Raw genomic sequence first — 5,683 nt, forward strand, 5'->3', positions numbered from 1 at the left:
GCCTTTGATCTTATGGTCAAAAACAAATTATTGTGTTTAGGATGGTGAAAGTCGTGACCTTGAGACTCTTGTGTTGGCCGATAATCATCAAGTGATTTTTCGGGACCATTGTGTGCTCAAATCGTATCTAAGGTCGTTGTGGGCTCCCGACTCTAGGTCTTTAGCAATCCCTTAGCTTGTGTGGTGAGTAATTGAATTGCAAGTCCCAGTCCCGAGCCATTGGTCTAGAACTTGCCCTGAATGTTTGTTGAGGCGAAATCATAAGTGAATTTTAACTTGAGACATGATTATAGGCTCTCCTTGGTCCAAATGATAGTTTGAACAATTCCATAGCCTACCAATGATAAGATCCCTAGTTAACTCTTTTGAGCCTTAAACCATTTTCTTTCAAAAACCATGATACAAGCCTATACCCGTTCTAAAAGATACACTCTCTTGGCACCCAATCTTTCCTTTAGCACATGGCAAAAGTATAAGTTTGGGGGGAGAGACGAGGATTGCAACAAAGTGGTAAAAAGGCGCAAAAATGAAGAAAAGGAAAGGCAATGAAAAAGAAAGAAAAGCAAAAAGACAAAAAAGAATGTTCAATGTGAAAAAGAATAAAAAGGGATTCAAGAAAAGCAAAGAATGAAAGGTGTAGAAACTTGAAAAAGGAGAAAATGTGTGAAATGCCTAAGAAAGAGTGACAGTGTGTCTCTCTAACCCCTTAGAAAGAAGTGAAAATGATTCAAAGGGTCAAGTGAATGGATGCCAAATGAATCAAAAGAAGTTCTTAAGGGAAGATGGAACCCACTTAGACCAAAACATTCCCTACCCTAAACCAAAAGCCTTCACAATGTCTCCACAAAAGCCCTATATGATCTTGAGAATGAAGCTTACATTAGTGGATACTCACATAAGGGGCAAGCATATGGTGCCTAGAGTCGGACTTGTGACTTTTGCTTGAGAGAGATGAGTGAATTCCCATTAACCTCGTTTTGTGTGCCACTATTCTAAAGGTGAGGTTTGCTTAGGGTGAGTTGAAGATGTGTGAGTTTGGGTTCCACAATGACCAAAGTAATTGAAAGAGTTCTTTGATGTGTTGAGTCAACTCTTGATGCTCTTGTGTCACACTTAAACCATGATTTTTCAAAGAGTGAATGTTATTAATGATTCATTTCTATTGAGGGCAATTGTTAGTCCCAATTGATGCTAGTTGAGGTCACTTTAGCACGGCTGAAATTTTTCTTGGAAATTCACTTAAGGGGTGGGTCTTATTTTGTTTGCTTGAGGACAAGAAAAAGCTTAAGTTTGGCGGAGTTGATAATTAGAGATTTTGACGCATTTTATACACCTTCTTGCTTATGCTTTGATCAAATATATATTCATACAAAATAGTCCCAAAAGGCTCACAAGTTGTGCTTGATTGCAGGTTTGATCAACAAAGTGACAAAATGTCAAAGATCGGCTCAAAAGGAGTGAAACTTGCACAAGTGCCAAAGACAAGTCAAGTTCAGTCAAAAAAGGCCCAGTACGGCCGCACACCACTTTGTGCGGTCCGCACTGGAGATTCAGAGAACTGTTATTTCAAGCATCAAGGCAGTACGGCCGCACTAGGTTTTGTGCGGTCTGCACTGAAGGCAATGCGGCCGCACTACCATTCTGTGCGGTTCGCAGAGCCAAGGTTCAGAAAAGATGAAGAATGAAATTTTGAAGCCTGTGCGGTCCGCAGTCCATTCTGTACGGACGACACTAGAAGCCTCCGCGGCCGCAGTCCATTCTGTGCGGTCAGTGGAACCCAGGTTCAGAGAGCAAGAATTTTGAAGTCAAGAGCCCAGTGCGGACCGCAGTCCATTTTGTGCGGTCCGCACTAACCCCGCAGGGGCAATTTTATCCAGATTTTTCAGCTTAGTATAAATAGATTCTTTTTCCATTTTTAGGGTATCAGATATTGTATTATATAAGCTGCGCTCGTGGGTCAATTTTTCTTAGCCATTTTGGCCATTTTTACTTACTTTTCATCATTGAATCTTTGTATTTAGCTTAGCAATTACTTAATATGTGTTTATCTTCTTCTATTTCTTGCTTGTCTTCTTTGAATTTGAGTAGCTAGACCCCATAGCTAGGGTTGTGGCTCAACCCTAGTGTGGTAATTGATGGGTCTTGTAATTTAGGGCTAAACTGACTATGGGTGTTTGTTATTTGGGCCAATTTCATGGTTAATTTCTGAACTAGTGGTTGCAAACACTAGTTTGTGTTGAGTTGACTTGAGCTCCTCTTGAGAAAGAGAGCCTGTCTCCGAAATTGGTCCAACAATGAATTTGGGCGTACTCAAGAGATTGATAGCCCCAATTAAAGGGTTAAACCTCGAGAGAGTAATACCCAAATTGAACCCTAAGTTGCTTGTGCAAAATTGAATACCCAATTGGTCTTGAGAAAGCCAATTCGGGCAAAATCACTTGAACCACCGAGAGGTGTAGAGTTGGTAAATTCGTGCAACGGTTATAACATACTCCCCAAATATGTCAAATGTGCCTTAGATTCAAGTACCCGTCAATTTACCACCTAGGCGGTAGTTACTACCCTAGTGCCCTTCAAACTATTTGAACAACCCGTAGCATTATAACTTTTAGCATAATTTACAATTTGTAGTTTGATAATAGTAGAATTATAAAGAAAATCCCAAAGATGAATAGAAGTGTAATTAAGAACACATACGCAATTCTGAACTAGATAGATACTCGATTCTAATTCTAGCTCTCTGTGGATATCGATCCCGACCCAAAATCGGGTAAAAGCTATTGCGACCCTCTCTTGCTACTTATTAGTAGTGCGGAGTTGGCTGTGATCAATCATCCAGGAAAGGCTAATGTAGAGGTCGATGCTTTGAGTAGGAAGTCAGCCAATATGGGCATCTTGTATATATTCCGGTCGGTGAGAGACTGCTTGCTTTGGATGTTCAGGCTTTAGCCAATCAGTTCGTGAGGTTGGATGTTTCTGAGCCCAGCCGTATGTTAGCTTGCATAGTCACTTGTTCTACATTATTTGAGCGCATCCGAGATCAGCAGTATGATGATCCTCATTTGCTTGTCCTTAGGGACACAGTGCGGCACGGAGGTGCCAAGCAGGTTATAATCGGAGATGATGGAGTTTTGAGGATGCAGGGTCGAGTTTGTGTGCCTAATATGGATGGACTTCGTGAGTTGATTATAGATGAGGCCCATAGTTCCCGGTATTCTATTCATCTGGGCGCCGCTAAGATGTATCAGGTCTTGCGGCAGCATTATTGGTGGAGGAGAATGAAGAAGGACATTGTTGCCTATGTAGCTCGGTGTTTGAATTGTTAGCAGGTAAAGTACGAGCATCAGAGACCTGGTTGTTTATTCCAGAAGATTGAGATTCCTGAGTGGAAGTCGGAGCATATCACTATGGACTTCGTTGTTGGACTCCCACGGACTCAGCGGAAGTTCGACGCAGTGTGGATTATTGTTGATAGGCTGACTAAGTCAGCGCATTTCATTCCTGTGGCAGTTTCCTATTCTTCTAAGCGGTTGGCAGAGATTTATATCCGGGAGATTGTTCGTCTTCATGGTGTGCCCGTGTCTATTATTTCTGACCGAGGTACGCAATTTACCTCGCATTTCTGGAGAGCAGTTTAGCGTGAGTTGGACACACGAGTCGAGTTGAGCACAACATTTCATCCTCAGACGGACGGACAGTCCGAGCGTACCATTCAGATTTTGGAGGATATACTCCGAGCATGTGTTATTGACTTTGGAGGTTCGTGGGATCAGTTCTTTCCATGCAGAGTTTGCCTACAACAACAGTTACCAGTCGAGCATCCAAATGGCTCCCTATGAGACTTTATATGGTAGGCGGTGTCGGTTGCCGGTTGGATGGTTTGAGCCGGGAGAGGCTCGGTTATTGGGTACAGATCTAGTACAGGATGCCCTGGATAAGGTTAAGATCATTCAGGATAGGCTTCGTACAACTCAGTCATGGCAAAAGAGTTATACCGACCGCAAGGTTTGTGATGTGGCATTCATGGTCGGAGAGAGGGTGTTGCTTCGGGCGTCTCCCATGAAGGGTGTGATGAGACTTGGGAAGAAGGGCAAGATAAGCCCTAGATTCATTGGTCCTTTTGAGATTCTTGATCGAGTGGGAGAGGTGGCCTACAGACTTGTGTTGCCGCCGAGTTTATCAGCTATGCACCCAGTGTTTTATGTGTCCATGCTTCAGAAGTATCATCGCGATCCATCCCACATGTTATACTTTAGCACTGTCTAGTTTGACAAGGACTTGACCTATGAGGAGGAGCCGATAGCTATTCTAGACCGGCAGGTTCGTCAGTTGAGATCGAAGAATTTCCCTTCAACTCGTGTGCAGTGGAGAGGTCAGCCTATTAAGGCAGCGACCTGGGAGTCCGAGTCCGATATGCGAAGCCGTTATCCTCACCTTTTCACTGACTCAGGTACTTTTCTATGTCCGTTCGAGGACGAACGGTTGTTTTAGAGGTGGAGAATGTGATGACCCTAAAGGTCATCTTTTGTTTTAGACGTCAAATCTGCATCCTGAGGCCTTCAAAACTTCTTTTTGTCTCACCTCGTATTGCGTGTGCAGTCCAGGCCCGTTTCCGGAAAGCTTTTATGTGAAATTTAAGAAAAATAATGTAATTGGCCAATTTCGTCAACATTGGACCCGTAATTTGATCAACATTCTTGGAAAAAGGACCTAGACCCGTAATTTGATGGTCCCGTAAGGTCCGTAGTAAAATATGGGACTTGCGCGTATGCCCGGAATCGAATTCCGAGGCCCTAAGCCCGAGAAAATTTTTTAAAGAAAATTGTTTGCTGGAAAATATAAAGGCTTCTAGAAGTGAATTGATGCATTTTCTTGATGGTATCGGGCCCGTATCTTGGTTCCGGAGCCCGGTACAAGTTTAAAATAATAATTAAGTTGAATCTGTGAAATTTGGTAAGAATTGGAAGTGGTTTGGTATAAAACGAACCTATAGTTGAGAAAATAGAAATTTTAATGTTCTTGAGTGATTTCATGAATTTGAGGTTTAATTCGTATTTGTTGATGTCATTTTAATGATTTGATCGCACGAGCAAGTCCATATGATGTTTATAGACTTGCGTGCATGATTGGTTTGGATCCCCGAGAGCTCGGGTGAGTTTTGGATAGGCCACGGAGTGAATTTGGACTTAGGAAAATTGCTGGTATGTTGCACCTGTGTAATAGGCCCCTGATCGCGCAATTACGAGATCAGGCCTCGCAAATGCGAGGTGCTCAGGTTTGGGAAATGCGACCCCAGTGTCGCAAATGCGAACCAAGCCTGGGCAAGCCCTCTTCACAAATGCGAGCACTAGGTGGGAATTGCGAAGCTTGACTATCGCAAATGTGATGCTTTCCTTCGCAATTGCGAAGATGACAGGATTCCAAAGGGATTCGCAATTGCGAACCCTGGTTGCAATTGCGACATCTGAGACCTGCAAAATGAGATTTTTGACGGGATTTCATCCATTTTTCAAACTCTTTAAAACCCTAAACTCTCTTGGGCGATTTTCCAAAGAAAAATTCTCCTCCAAATCATTAGTAAGTAATTTCTAACTTACTTTCTTCAATCTATAACATCTTTTTACATGATTTTATTTCAAAATCAAGGGTTTTACATGGGAAATTGGGTGTTTTTGGGTAGAAG

This window comes from Nicotiana attenuata, unplaced genomic scaffold (genome assembly GCF_001879085.1).
Source record: "Nicotiana attenuata strain UT unplaced genomic scaffold, NIATTr2, whole genome shotgun sequence".
NCBI lineage: Eukaryota > Viridiplantae > Streptophyta > Magnoliopsida > Solanales > Solanaceae > Nicotiana > Nicotiana attenuata.